At 46.0% G+C, this 15,926-nt stretch overlaps 1 long non-coding RNA gene across 1 annotated transcript; it reads right to left on the reverse strand.

Annotated features, from left to right (window-relative positions):
* Positions 1 to 541: 541 nt before the first annotated feature.
* On the reverse strand, positions 542 to 11,345 carry LOC308478517. Its single transcript, XR_013987094.1, has 3 exons — positions 11,227 to 11,345; positions 3,699 to 3,744; positions 542 to 1,628 (listed from the first exon to the last, which is right to left on the reverse strand). It is a non-coding gene; the product is annotated as an uncharacterized lncRNA (long non-coding RNA).
* Positions 11,346 to 15,926: the final 4,581 nt, after the last annotated feature.

Genomic DNA, 15,926 nt, shown 5'->3' on the forward strand with positions numbered 1-15,926 from the left:
GTTACAGACGCTTCAGGTTACAGACTCCGCTAACCCAGAAATAGTACCTCAGGTTAAGAACTTTGCTTCAGGATGAGAACAGAAGTCGTGCGGCAGCAGCGGGAGGCCCCATTAGCTAAAGTGGTACCTCTGGTTACGTACTTAATTCGTTCCGGACCTCCGGAACGAATTAAGTACGTAACCAGAGATACCACTGTACTCGGCACCCCTCCTGCCAGTGGCAGAGCAAGCAGATCGAGCACTTGGGGCAGCGTGCGTGCCCTGCACCCAGGGGCGGAGCCAACTGTCCATGGGGGCACCGCGGGGCCTTGGAGGAGTCTGCCTGCCTCCTCCCACTCAGCCGCCCTGCAGCTGAGGGGGAGGCAGCGGGCGGACTGTTTGGGGCAGCGTGGAGCCTGCGGGCGCTCAAGCCACCACGTCACTCCCAGGAGAGATGCATGGCTGAGGCACACTGCAGGCCCCGTGGTGAGTGCCGCCCGGCATTTTGTCACCCCCCTCAGTAAGGGCACCTGGGGCGGACCACATCCACTGCACCCCCTTGCTACGCCCCTGCCTCCTACTCCTACAGCTGGACTCTCGCAGCAAGATTACCCGATTAGGACAACTAGTCCTTAATCACTGCAAGCTAATGGTGGCAGGATTTCTTTCTTTTGTGGCATCACTTCCCTTTGAGTTTTCAGTGACATGTTGAGCATGTATCAGCAGGCCAAGGAAACATCACTAAGGTCATGACAACAATGGCTCTCTTTGTCCACACATAACGCTGCCTTCTAGTCAACTGCAGGTGTAACAGTGTGGCTTGCAAAAAAATAATAAATCCATAATGTAGGGTGTCCGTTCTTAGAACCATAGCTTATTTCAACAGCCTTCAATTTTCTTTCAAACCCAAGGGCCCACCTTTAGTGCCAGCCTACTTGCGATGGTTTTTAAGCATGTATACTTTGAATTCTCCCTCCCTCCCTCCCTCCTTCCCTCCCTCGCTCTGTTCCCTGCTTTTACTGCCTCGTTTTCTTTTCTCTTTCCTCTTCACTAGAAGAGAGTTAAACAATTAAAAGAAATTGTTGCCGGACTAGGTGGCATGTAGTGTTCCTTCATCGGCTTTGCATGGAGAAAGTCCCAGGTCCAAGTCCAACCATCTCCAAGTAGGGTGGGGAAGGGACCAGTCTAAAATTCTGGGGATGGTCAGGTGGAACAGTGCTCTGATTCACCTTCCTGTGTTCCTCTGTGATTCACTGTTGTAAAAAAAATGGTCATCACAACCGGCAATCGCGTATACCGATGCACTGGATTAAAAGTGGTGAGGGGTAAAGAGACCTGCGCATACTTCCAAATTGTTCTATTTACAGAAATAGATCCAAGCTCAGTCATGAAGCGTCCACTTCAGCTACTTGACTAGCTGTAGAAAGAACTGGAAAGCCTGGTTCAAATGGGTAGGAATGAATAAATAAACTGTGAACACTGACATAGTCAGAGTGGTGGCAGTGAAAGAATGCATCACCACTTTTTCCCAGGGTTCCATGTCAAAGGCACACGTGACCAGCATGTACTGAACATAAAGCCAGTAGATAAAATCCTTCACGCCCTTCATCATTCTCGCTGCCATTAATCGTTGCTTCTCGAAGTTCGTCCTGTTGGAGCAACAAAAGTGTGGGTGATATAGTTTGAACTGGGAGCAGAGGAAACAGAGAAGACAGAACAATCTTTTGGGCTTAGGGGTTTTACTTTTCGTTTTCAAAAAGCGATACGGGGCAATCGCGTCTTGCTCGGGGGTTACATCCCCGGGGGGGGGGTGCAGATAAACAAAGATACGCATACAGTCGTACCTTAGTTTGCGAACGGAATCCATTGTGGAAGTCCGTTCGACTTCCGAAAACGTTAGAAAACCAAGGCACGGCTTCCAATTGGCTGCAGGAGCTTCCTTCACTCAATCGGAAGCTGCGGGTGCTGTGTGGGACGTTCAGCTTCCAAAAAACGTTCGCAAACCGGAACACTCACGTCCAGGTTTGCGGCGTTCAGGAGCCAAAACATTCGAGAACTAAGCTGTTCAAAAACCAAGGTACGACTGTACTCAAACCACTGCCCCTGAACAGTCATGCTTGCACTCTAGGTGGGGCTACCTTTGAAGGCGACTTGGAAACTACGACTAATCCACAATGCAACAGCTAGTCTGGTGACTGGGAGTGACCACTGGGACCACAGAACACCAGTCCTGGAAGATCTTCACTGGCTCCCAGTATGTTTCCAAGCACAGTTCAAAGTGTTGGTGCTGACCTTTAAAGACCTAAACAGACTCAGCCCAGTATACCTGAAGGAGCGTCTCCACCCCCATTGTCCAGCCCGGACACTGAGGTCCAGCACTTAGGGCCTTCTGATGGTTCCCTCACTGCAAAAAGTGAAGTTATAGGGAACCAGCCAGAGGGCCTCTACGTAGTGGCACCCATCCTGTGGAATGCCCTCCCATCAGAAGTCAAGGAAATGAGTCACTATATGACCTTTAGAAGACATCTGAAGACAGCCCTGTATAGGGAAGCTATTAATGTGTAATGGAATCTGCCCAGAGTGGCTGGGACAACCCAGTTAGATGGGTAGAGTATAAATAAATAAATAGTTGTTGTTGTTGTTGCTGTTGTTGTCGTCATTATGTTTCAAGGAAGTCAATGAGTTTTTAAGCTTTCTGCCCTGTTTACCAGGCTTTGGGAGGAGCCTCTTGTGAGAATTTGCAGGGCTGCTCCTGAGTTATCGTGAGATCTTGCAAGAGCTTCCCAGAGCCTCCCACAACCCAGCAAGCAAGTCTAAGAGCTGAAAACCTTCTTTCTACGCTGGGAAAAGCACTCCGCCTCCCATGCGTTTAATTTGTGCAATTCCAACCACATAAAGTTGAAATTGCACGTGTCAAACGGGCATAAGTTGCAAGTTACCCATGCATTCAGTTCATCAAACTTGCAAAGCTGTCTCTAAATAAGTGTTACACAGAGCAGACCCAATGAAATCAACAGACCTAGGTTCAGGGCTAATCAGGTGTGTGCCTGAAATTCAGACACATCAAAAATGCCCAAAAAATATGACAGATTTCACAACTTGTTTTACAGCATATCAGACATACACTCTCAGGTAAAGAGTCTTTCTTAAAAAAAAAATTTAAATCAAAGTATGTCTCACTCTGTCTTTGATGCCTTATTTTGTGTTTGGATGTTGTTATTCTTATTTTTATTATGGCTAGCAGCCTCAATAACTGGAAGTGGCCTGAGTTTCTTTCAGCCTCTGCAAAAGCCTGCCTAAATCAAGTTGCTTGACCTGTACTAAAGCACAGATGTGCCAACCTATTGAGCTCTATATATGAACCTGTCAGAACAATATTAGTATAAAACATTTGGAAGGTTCAGGATATAGAATGATTGCCAAATGCAATCAAGGGCATATATTTCGGAGGCCTTTCAATTTTTATTTAAGAGGAGTTATGTGCCACAATGATTTTTTAAAAGCCTTCAAGTCCTTTCATAAAACAGTGTGAGGTGCTCATATAAAGTACAGAGAAAATCAGTGATTAAAAACAAGTTGACCGCACTCAAACTTATCCAGAATGGCTTAACGAAAGACGACTCAGTACGTAAAGGAATTACAACATTTATATTTCCTAACAGAAGGAAGTTTGGTATTCTCTCTGCAAGACTAATCCTAAATTATGAGTTCATTCTTACCTGTATCCGCTCACGATTTCCTGAAGATTAGTCATTCTTGCCACTCCTAGGAAGCAATGGAGAAATATAGTCAGCAACTTACAAACACCAGAAGTGTCAAAATAAAGTAACGTGTAAAAAAAAAACTGTATCAGAAAGCATGCTAAAGAATTTAATACAGATTAGGGATCAGGCAGTTGACCTAGAAGAGGTGGGTAGGTCACCAGCACAAAAGCTCATGGGACACACATATGCTAAGAGATGCCTCCTCTGGGGCTTCTGGGGCAGTGATGGCCAAACTTGCCCCCCCCCAGCTGTCTTGGGACTACAACTCCCATCATCCCTAGCTAGCAGGACCAGTGGTCAGGGAGGGTGGGAATTGTAGTCCCAAAACAGCTGGAGGGCCAAGTTTGGCCATCACTGTTCAAGGGTCTCTTCCTCCCCCCCCCCAAAGTTTTAAAAAATCATGCAAGGCAAGGAGAAAGTAGATAGAGAAAGGTCTTCTCCTGCTCTCATAATGCTAGAATTCATGGGCACCCAATGAAGCTGAGTGTTGGAAGATTCAGGACAGCTAAAATAAAGCATTTCTTCATGCACTCACTGCCACAGGAAGCAATGATGGCCACCAAGCTAGATGGCATTCAGTGAGGAGTGGCCACATTCACGGAAAGGGCTCTTGATGGCTGCTCGCCATAGTAGCTGTGCTCTGCTTCCACAGTTGGAGGAAAAAATGCTTCTGAAGATCAATTGCTGGAAACCACAGGAGGGAGGAGTGCTCTAGTGTTCAAATCCTGCTTCCAGGTTTCCCACAGCCATTTCGTCAGCCACTGTGAGAACAAGATGCTGGATTAGACAGGTCAGCATCTTGTGGTCTTTGCCCCATGGCTAGAGGAAGCAAACTGTGTTTCCAGGGAAGTGCTTCCTCCACCCTCATCAGCACTGTGTATGGTTACCTTCCATTTCCCACAATGTGAAGGGTATATCCAAGGGATGCGGGCGGCGCTGTGGTCTAAACCACTGGGCCTCTTGGGCTTGCCGATCGGAAGGTCGGAGGTTCAAATCCCCACAATGGGGTGAGCTCCTGTTGCTCGGTCCCAGCTCCTGCCAACCTAGCAGTTCGAAAGCACGCCAGTGCAAGTAGATCAATAGGTACGCTGCAGCGGGAAGGTAAACGGCGTTTCCATGCGTTCTGGCTTCTGTCACGGTGTCCCGTTGCGCCAGAAGTGGATTAGTCATGTTGGCCACATAACCCAGAAAGCTGTCTGCAGACAAAGTCCAGCTCCCTTGGCCTGAAAGTGAGATGAGCGCTGCAACCTCATAGTCGCCTTTGACTGGACTTAACCATCCAGGGGTCCTTTACCTTTACCTTTACTCTTTTTTTTTACCTTACCCAAGGGTAGAATTCAGCAATACACTCAGGCAGTTGCTCAGTCAGCACATGCATTTATGTTGCCATATGGAACAATCTCCCTCCTTCTCTCCCATATGGGGATGACAGGAAGTCCTGTTGCACCAGCTAGATTCATGGCACTGGCTTCCACTAGTGCAATAACCTAGCTGAATCCAACTCCAACGCAACATTGGCCTTGCCTGCATTTGCAGAATCATAGACCACAGGTCGTTCATTCTGGTCGTTCAGCTACCAGACGCCCACACCGCATTCAGTCTGTAATACGGGAGCCCCCTTCACACGTAAATCATGTGAAGGGGGGGTCATGCAATTAAAAGGACAGAGGAGCCCCCCCCCCCAGGTCATGTGGCTTCCTCACCCCACCCCCTGACATCCGCACATGGAGAAGGAAAGCTTACGCACCTAGACTACTACATATGAACCCTTTCACAGGAGCCCTGCACAACTGGGATTCCATCTCTCACGGAGGCCTTCGGATGCTAAGCTTTCATCCTATGCATATCCAAGCCACGAGCCACATGTTGACATGAGCAGAGACCCATGGATCTCCAAGGGCTGACCTTTATTCACAAGACACCGTCCATCATCCAATTCATGCATGAAGTGGACCTGGGCATAATCTTCCAAGCAGGTGAACTACAGTCAAGTATTAGAAAGGGCCAAGTTGCCTGTCAGCTGAAAGCAACCCTGTCTATCTTGGGTGGGGGTTTTTTTTGCCCTAATTTGCTTGGAGACCTTAGGGTGACAAGCGACTAATAAGTCTAATAAATGAAACCTCTCCCTCCACATTGAGACAGGCCTCAGGGCCGCCCGAAAGCAGCCTGGACTGCGGCAGACAGAAAGTGCCTTCCCCTATAACCCACAACATTAAAATAAAACCCTAAGTGAGCAACCCAGGCCAGCCTATTAGACAAGCACAGTGGCCTGAAGATACTCAGCTTCCCCATTTTTGCAGCCTTAGGCAGATGAATTTCCTTCCCAGGTCTAATGGCAGCTTGGGGGAGCAGCATTCTTAGTCAAGATCAAGTGTGCAGCAATCAAGATCCTGTCCCCATGTCCTATGTGGCAGCTCTTTAAGCTTTTCAAAAAACAAACAAATTAACACTGCATCTCCAAGATGTTGCTGGCTAGGCTTGTTGTGGCCTACGGTGTATGGCAGCTGGAGCGTAACATCTGGAGCACAGCACTTTGCCTACCCCTGCCATATCTAGCTTGGTTCCTACCAGGTCTGCGGTGCACTGCCATACTTGTCTGCTGGTCTGCATTTAGCCTGGTAAGTTGTGCAGATCAACCCTATGCCCTATTAATAATAAACCATCTTTTTATGTCTCCTTTCTGACTGGGTTGCTCCATATTCAATTGGATGGATACCTTAAGACAAGCTTGAAACAAGACTGTTATGGAAATAATCCACCTACTTGAGGACTTTGATCATTACTTAATGGAGGGTGGAACAGAAACAACACCAGCAGGTTGGGAAATACTAGCATTTCCAGAGCATGGAAGAACACGAGAGGGGCCTGTTGGATCAGGCCAATGATATTCAGAAGCATATTTCATCCACTTATGAAGGCAAAGCATATTTTTCTTGAGTAGTAGCCACTAATAGTCATCTCATCCATGAATTTGTCCAGTCTTTTAAAGCCATGCAAGTCAGTGCCCCCCCTCCTGTGAGAGTGAGTTCCACAGTTTAAGCACTGCTTCATCTGTCTTGAAACCTAAAAACTATTATGCAAAATCCCACTGACCATTTCTCAACAGATAACACCCTTTATAAGCCTTAGTTTTCCCAGCAATACAAACACATTGGGAAATGAAATCAAAACCAACAGATCTGCCTTCATGGGCTTTCATAATTCTTCAGTATAGCTTTGCTGACAAAGGTCTCGTGTAAAGTCCATATCCAAAGAGGTTGGAAATTTTGATTTGTCAACTCAGCCCTAAGTATCTTTATCTGTAAGCAAGACCCTTGAATTAGTAGTACACAAGACTGCAGCCTGTGGGTCAACTCAAAATATAACAAAGACTCCCCCCAAGGGACTCCTTGTTTTAATTGCTTTAATTTCAGCTATTAGAAGGCTCTTATTTGCAGTTGCTGAGCTGTACGTCATTGGTAGGGAAATGAGCAAGTATTTGGCACAAGGGCCAAAAGCACTTTCAGGCATCTAAAGCAAGTCAGACACAGTGCCTGCTCATACAAATGTTGTATGTGCCTTTTGGCAATATCTATGTAGCTGCCTTTAGATATAAATAAGTGTGCCTGTATGAGCAAACACAGAAGGGTTTTTCTGAATGACGTATTACTGATTTTTCTTGGGTTGCTAGCCTACGGGGGGATGGTTCCACTTCTCCTGTGCCCCAGCATTTTGCTGTGTGATTTGATTCAGTCTAGGGCTGCCATATGTCTGGGATTTCCAAGATATATCCAGGATTCGTCCAGGCAGACTGTCCAAAAATGCTGAAAATGTCCAGGGAAACCCAGGAGTTTGGCAACCCATGCTGGAAGTGAGTGTTTGTTTTTTGCGAATTTCCTTAAAAATAGCTTTAAAACTTCATTTTTTGGGGATATTTTTTTTTAAAAAAAACCCTCAATCAGCTGTTTGCGCAAACGCAACAGGTCAGAGGAACCAAAGGATGATGTTTTAGCATCACGATGGGATGGATGGACAAAGGTGACCTGCCAAAGGTGACCTGAAATTTCAAATAATGTCCTCAGAGGACCCTGCAGCATAAACAATGTGCTCGGTGCTTTGTTAAAGGCCAGGGGGGAATGTAGATCATTGAAGGCCGATCCATCTCAGCTTTCCCTCATCTTTTTCCTTACCACCAGTCGGAGGGTGGCTCTGCCAATCATTGAAAACTAACCTACTGTTAGTTTCCCTGTCTTCTTCCCTAGTTGTCCCAGGGGGCAACAGCCACCAAGGGAATAGATGGATGGTCTTGGGCATTTTATTGCTTAGCCTTTTTCTCACCATCTGTAAAATGGGAGCAATAAAGAACTCTCTCACAGACTGTGGCCCCACCTACACAATGCATTTAAAGCAATGTCATGCTACATTAAGCTGTCAAGGTTTTCCCCAAGGAACCTGGAGAACTACAATTTGTTAAGGGAGCTGAGAGTTCTGAAGAGACCTCTATTTCCCTAATGGAGCTACAATTCCCAGAGTTCCCTGGGTGGAGGGATTGATTAAATTTACTCTGGGAACTGTCGCTCTGTGAGGTGAACAACTCTCTGCACCCTTAACAAACTACAGTTCCCAGGATTATTGGTGGGGGAGCCATGACTGTTTAAAATGGTATGATGCTGCTTTAAATGTAAATGTATAGCGCAGATGGGGCCTGTAAAACCGGGAAAGACTGCACATTGTAAGAAAGTAAAAAGGTGCTAGTCCCTTTGGACTCCTCATTCTCCTCACAAGGTTCCCCACCCCTCACTGCAGCAGCAACTCAAGGTCTATGTCAGAAGTCAAGTTTTCTGCTCTGTCAGTGAGAAGGGAAATGAGAGCATTGCTCAAGTACATACTGAACATCACATGCAATCTGTAAGCATCAGCACCTGGAATTCATAATGCTTTGTGTAACATAATATTACAACATTTAATGAGTTTTTTCCTGCCATTATGTGAGTTCAGCTTTTTTTTGACTTTGCTATGTAAAAGACAAATATGTCAGCAATTTGAATTCCACTTCAAGACATCAGTCTGACATCTGCATAGTACATTATATACATTTTATAAAGTACCACATTATTCTTTCATTAATTCAAACCAGGGATGGGAAACCCGCAGACTTCCAGATACTGCTGAACTCCCAACTGCCTCAGCCAGCATGGCCAATGGTCAGGGGGGTGGGAGTTACAGCTCCAACAATACTTGTAAGGCTGTGGGTTGCCTGTCCCGGTCTCTGGTCCACCCCTCACCTTTTCCTTCTTACAAAAGCTATTCAAGAAAGAAATGCAAAACCACTCAAGCAAAGAGGAAGGGAGTTTGCAGCACTGGTGCTAGCCAATCAGTTGCTGCACACAGCCAGTGTCTAGAGCTCAGACTCAGAGAATAAATGTTTCCCATGCTCAGCCCTGAAGAAATAAATTTTCCATAGCAGCTCACGCCACTCAGATAATGTTAGATTTGTATGCAGTCTGAGGCTGCCTTGTCTGCTATACCTCAGGTGTGGTAGAAGATGAAGGAAGATCCATCTGCAAGTTTGATCAGTCTGATGCCTAAACTGACTCTTATTTTGCCCAAGCAAAATTTATCCTCCATCCCTGGATTGATGTGGCTGCTTTGGACTTCTTCACAACGCTCAAATTATGGAGGTTAATAATAATAATAATAATAATAATTTATTATTTATACCCCGCCCATCTGGCTGGGTTTCCCCAGCCACTCTGGGCGGCTTCCAAAAGAATATTAAAATACAATGATACATCAAACATTAAAAGCTTCCCTAAACAGGGCTGCCTTCAGATGTCTTCTAAAAGTCTGGTAGTTGTTGTTCTCTTTGACATCTGGTGGGAGGGCGTTCCACAGGGAGGGCGCCACTACCGAGAAGGCCCTCTGCCTGGTTCCCTGTAACTTGGCTTCTCGTAGTGAGGGAACCGCCAGAAGGCCCTCGGTGCTGGACCTCAGTGTCCGGGTAGAACGATGGAGGTGGAAACGCTCCTTCAGGTATACTGGACCGAGGCCGAAGTCAACATGCCTCACATCTCACCTGCCCCTTACCAGTTTAGGCTCAGCCCCCTTCTTGGACAGTAGTTGGGGGTGTGGGGTAAGGGTAAAGGGACCCCTGACCATTAGGTCCAGTCGTGCATCTGGGGTTGAGGCACTCATCTCGCTTTATTGGCCGAGGGAGCTGGCGTACAGCTTCCGGGTCATGTGGCCAGCATGACTAAGCCGCTTCTGGCAAGCCAGAGCAGCGCACGGAAACGCCGTTTACCTTCCCGCCGGAGTGGTACCTATTTATCTACTTGCACTTTGACGTGCTTTCGAACTGCTAGGTTGGCAGGAGCAGGGACCAAGCAATGGGAGCTCACCCCGTCGCGGGGATTCGAACCGCCAACCTTCTGATCGGGAAGTCCTAGGCTCTGTGGTTTAACCAACAGCGCCACCCGCGTCCCGGGGGTGGGGGGAGTTCTTTGCAATTCAATCACTGAATGTGATTGGTTCCAAACAGACAATCCAAGTAAGGAAGCGAAGCGGAGATGGGAGACCAGACCGCTGCTCTCCACCAGCCCCAGAAAGACTTGGTTGTGGAGATGCAGGAAGGCTACGAGACTCATATACAGTGGTACCTCAGGTTAAGAACTTAATTCGTTCTGGAGGTCCGTTCTTAACCTGAAACCGTTCTTAACCTGAGGTACCACTTTAGCTAATGAGGCCTCCCCCTGTCGCCACGCGTTTTTTGTTCTCATCCTGAAGCAAAGTTCTTAACCCAAGGTACTATTTCTGGGTTAGTGGACTCTGTAACCTGAAGCTTCTGTAACCCAAGGTACCACTGTACCACGGATGGCCCTTGGAAAGAGGTGAAGGGCAAAATCATAGGGAAGGTGGTAGCTCAGTAGTACAGCATCTGCCTTGCATGCAAATGACCCAAGGTTAAATCCCCAGGCTCTCCAGGAACAACCAGGAATATCTGCAATCTGTAACCCTGGTTTAGTACAAAACTGTCTTCTAGGTTCCATGTCTCGCTGGAACCTCGCTGGACAATGGAGATTGTCACACAAAATAGAGCTCCCCCCTTAAACACTACTTGAAGGAGGGCAAAACACTGAATTCTACAAGGATGGAGAACCAAACAGTAATTGAAACTAGGGACAGAAACTGAAACTGAGGAAGATCTCTTTCTGTTTGCCAACTGGATAACTGATAAGATACTGCCTGATCTCTCCAAGCAGACTCTAAGGTTCTTGACTTTCTTACTGCCTTCAAGAATCAGAGGAAAGAAACTGCGATCCCACATAATTTATAATTACTTTACTATGGATCTCCGCCAAGTTATACATCTTTACTTTTTAAAAACAAAAAACAAAAGCATCTTAAACAAAAGAATAAATAAAATGTTATCCTGTGCCTTTCCAGACAAAAAAGGGTGTGCTGTATTTCCCATAGCCCATTTCAAAAAAGAAGAAGAAAGTCTCACCTTTCAAGTACCGGGATCAGAGAGTGCTGCAGACGCACTCGGCTGTCAAGCTAACTGATTGCAAACTGAGGAAGGAGAGTCATTAAGCATTTTTTCCCAAGCGCGGTGAGGCATAGCTGGCTTGATCTACCTGCCCGCCCACTTGAGGGCTAAATCTAAATTACACCTTTGCCTTCAGCTGTCTGAGCAGAGCAGATGCTAGGAAGTAAGCCCCAATGAATAAATCAGAGAGTATTCAAAGCAGGTGTTACAGCTGTTGTTCCATCATAAAGAAGGATATGGCTGAGCTTTAAGGCTGTTATCCTGACCTAGGTACATTTTCTGGAAAATGACCTCCTCTGGGGTGCATGAAATTACCACTTCCAAGTGTCCCTCTAAGTACTGTATCCCTATTTTCCAGGGACAGTCCCAGATTTGCCGAAGTTGTCCCGTTTGATTTGATCCTGGAATGTCCTGCTTTTCCTTAAGATGTCCCTATTTTCATCGGAGAAATGTTGGAGGGTATGGAGTTATGCGAGCCCCAAGCCAAGGAGATAAATAACTATACAACCTTTAGAAGACATCTGAAGACAGGCCTTTAAGGGAATTTTAAAAAATGTTTAATGGTTAATGTTTTGATATATGTTGGAAGTGCCCAGAGTCGCTGGGGCAACCCAGTCAGAAGAGTAGGATATGAAGAAGAGGAAGAGGAAGAGGATTCCTATTTTCATTGGAGAAATGCTGGAGGGTATTTAAATGTGATTTAGGTCATAACCCTTCAGCATAAAAGAGGCAGAGAAATAGCCAAGCACCTAATTATGCCAATTTCTAACAAACTGCACATTATTTGGAGTTTGACTTTTTTCTTTCTTTCCCGAAGCTTGTTGGCTCTAAGGTTGCCAACTTCTTTTCTAGGGTTCAGCTCTTGTGCCTTTAACAGCATCATGGCATGGAAAAAAAGCAGTGGAGATTTATTTGCTTTCCTTTTACACGGAGACAAATGGTGAGAAAAGCTGCTTCTGTTTAATTTTCCGTGGGATTGACTGCTGTTAAAGACTGTGGAGGAAAACCAGTTATTTAAAAAATAGTAGTAATTTGGCAACTGGTGTTTTTCTCATTCTGGTTATTGTAGTTCTTTTTAATTGCTTTACTGATGTTTGGAAACTTGATGGAACTAACTCCACATGATTTGGAATAAAACCTACTCCCAATTAACTGCCCACACAGCCCTCATGTGAGCTGCACCAGTGAAGCAAAGAAAAGAGGAGGAAGAAAATGAAAATAAGAGAAGCAGAGAGTACGAAAAATCTATATAAAGAAAGAAAGAAAAATAGTAAGGGAAATGATAGGTATGAGGGAAATATCTCTGGGGAGCATATTGGGATAATCAATCTGTCTTTTAAAACGAGGGCAGGTATTGCTTTGTTTGTTGTTATGTTATGTACTTTTGTGTTTTTAGACTGTAAACTGTACTGCAATCTTCATAGGAAGGGTGGTATATAAATAAGAGAAAAGGCTCTCAGAGAGATACTAGTGAGAGGTGTGGCTGAGGAGATTGTGTTGTAGCCTTATGAGGCTTTGACCTCGGGTAGGAAAAATATTGCGCCCGGGAAAGGGAGATGGGAGTCAACAGACACTTGAGGAATAGTTTCGGAGAAAAAGTTTTTATTTCTACCATCCATGAACTGGTAGAAGGAGCAAGTTTGATAGTTCACAAACAAGCATGAGTTCACAGTCATTTGCACCAGAGTATATATTCGCCTTCCAGTTCCCTCCCCTTTCTCCTCCTTCAGGAGTCCTGCCCCATGAGTTCCTCTGAGCATGAACAGAAAGCTCCTGTCTTGGGACTCTTGGACTCTTGGCACCCTTCCCAGGAAAGGGGAATGAGAGCGGTTCAGCATGTCCAAAGATGTTGCAACTAGAATGAGATAAAAGTCAGTTCTTAGGCTTGCTTTGAACAGAGTCTACTCATTAGCCTTTTGAAGCCTTCTCGTACTGATAAAGGAATAACATTTTGCCTTGCAACAGCAGAGCAAATGAGCAGATGCTTAGCTGCTGAGAAAATGATTTTGAAAAGCTTTGAGAAGCTTTGAGCCTGCTTGGGGGGGGTGACTTCGGGCCTAGGTGGGGTCACCTGTCCTCACCTTCCTTCAGAGTGGGCTGAAGAGAGTCCCCAGGCCCAGATAGAGAGGCCTGGAGGGCTGCATTGGGCCTGTGGGCCTGAGGCTCCCCTGTCCCTACCCTGGTGCAACCAAACAGGCTTTCTATCAGTGTCATAGGGCATGAGACTCTTTATCTCAGGGTTGTGGGTTCAAGACACACATTGGGCGAAAAGGTGCCTGCATTGCAGGAGATTGAATTTAGATGACCCTTGGGGTACTTTCCCTTCCCTTACAAGCCTAAGAGTCTATGATCAGTGAGCCCAGCTTTGCAGGTGCAATTTGAACCCAAACCATGCCTGCCAATGGACTTCAAAGCGGCCTGCTGTAATCTCTCGTCAGCACTTGCAGTGAGTGCCTTTTATAATAACAACAACAACAACAACAACAACAATTTGTTATTTATACCCCGCCCATCTGGCTGAGTTTCCCCAGCCACTCTGGGCGGCTTCCATCAAGTGTTAAAAACAATACAGCATTAAATATTAAAAACTTCCCGAAACAGGGCTGCCTTCAGATGTCTTTTAAAGAGAAGATAGCTGCTTATTTCCTTCACATCTGCTGGGAGGGCGTTCCACAGGACAGGCGCCACTACCGAGAAGGCCCTCTGTCTGGTTCCCTGTAACCTCACTTCTTGCAATGAGGGAACCGCCAGAAGGCCTTCGGCGCTGGATTCAGTGTCCGGGCTGAACGATGGGGGTGGAGATGCTCCTTCAGGTATACAGGACCGTGGCTGTTTAGGACTTTAAAGGTCAGCACCAATACTTTGAATTGTGCTCAGAAATGTACTGGGAGCCAATGTAGGTCTTTCAGGACCGGTGTTATGTGGTCTCGGCGGCCGCTCCCAGTCACCAGTCTAGCTGCCGCATTTTGGATTAGTTGCAGTTTCCAGGTCACCTACAAAGGTAGCCCTGACTTTGGCAAGTGGGCAGCCCTGCTCTCCTGTCACAATTGGCCCATGGGGGTGGGCGGATTAAGGAATTCAGGCTATGCCTCACTGGCAAGATCTAGTTCCCTACCCCGATATAGGAGACGTTTGTCAGGAGCTTGTCCTACACTCAAGTAGGAACTTGGCAGAGACACATGCCCGACTAGCATGTTCTCTCCCTCCTGGTCAATTCTTCGGGAGCTTCATTAGCTTTTTTCAGCCCGAACTTCACAGCGACCGATGCCAACAGACATTGACACACTTAGGGATCCGCAGAGCCTTCACAGCTTGCGTAACAGACCTCAGCAACTCAGCATTTTGGCTAATCTACTTTATTTACATATAAACACATACGGAGCTCTGCAACATGGCTCCCTCTCTCTCTGGCATCAGGCAGCAAAGAGAAAAAAGACAAAGGACAATAGTCCCACTTCACGGAACACAGTAACACAAACATCCTGTCACTGTCACTTCCCACTCTGTGGAATCAAAACATATACCGTCATGTGAAAGACAACAATCACGGAGCAGGAATTCTAACAAAGTTGCCCTAGTCCCAGGCCTTTACTGACTCAACACCAGCACTTTGCACTGTGCCCAGAAACTAACAAGAAACAAATATCCTTCAGCACTGGTGTGTTGTGTTTCTTCCAATGAGTCCAAGTTTGTAACATGGCCAGCATATTTCGAGCATGACTTTTTAAAGGACCTACATAAAGCACACTGCAAGAATCCATTCTTACTGTTGCAAGACAATCTTATTCCAGGAAGGAATTAACCAATTACCCAGTCAAAGTTAGCAAAAGGTGCTCTGTGCTAGGAAGCAGTTTGGCGCTTGCCCTGAAAAATCAGCCAGGCCTTTTGAGCTTCCCTGTCAACACCTCCGGGAAGAGAGGGTGGTACTTGGCAGATATCTCTGACAGAGAAAGGGAAGGCCTGGCAGGCCTTAAAGTGATGCTGATTGTGGATTTTGCTCTTGGGGACCATGAGGGCGTTTTCCTGCAATTTCATTCACAGATCAATCATAGATAGTGAGCCAACATCACTTGCCTCTTTCCATCTTCATTTAGAGCCCTTCTCTGGCTGCTACCCTATCTTTCTTCCCAAAGGTGAGTTTTCTGTCTTTCATTTTTGACCGGAGTAACCACTGGCAGAGTACCCTAAAATCAGTATCAACTTGGATACGCGAATTTCGTTTAAATTGCTACACCAGTGGCATTAGACACCATTATGGTATTGTTATATTAATAAAACTATGCCATCACTGTGCTGGAGAGTCTGCAATAGTATAGGCACAGCACTTCACATGTGGTGGGCATGTGCCCATATAAAGCCATTCTGGCACAGGGCGTTTATAGAAATAAGCTATATTGTGGGTCAACATGCGGAATGTACCCCAAGTTTGGGATTGTTAACTGAATCGTATCTGAAGAAGTGAGTATGCACACGAAAGCTTATACCAAGAACAAACTTAGTTGGTCTCTAAGGGTGCTACTGGACATTATGTGTATATATGTATATATGTGTGTGTGTGTGTGTGTGTGTGTGTGTGTGCGTGTGTGCGTGTGTGTGCGCGCGCGTGTGTGTATATATATAATAATTATTGTTTCACTTGTCAATGCAAGAGTTCTGTG

Source organism: Podarcis pityusensis (genome assembly GCF_964106645.2).
Source record: "Podarcis pityusensis genome assembly, chromosome: 5".
NCBI lineage: Eukaryota > Metazoa > Chordata > Lepidosauria > Squamata > Lacertidae > Podarcis > Podarcis pityusensis.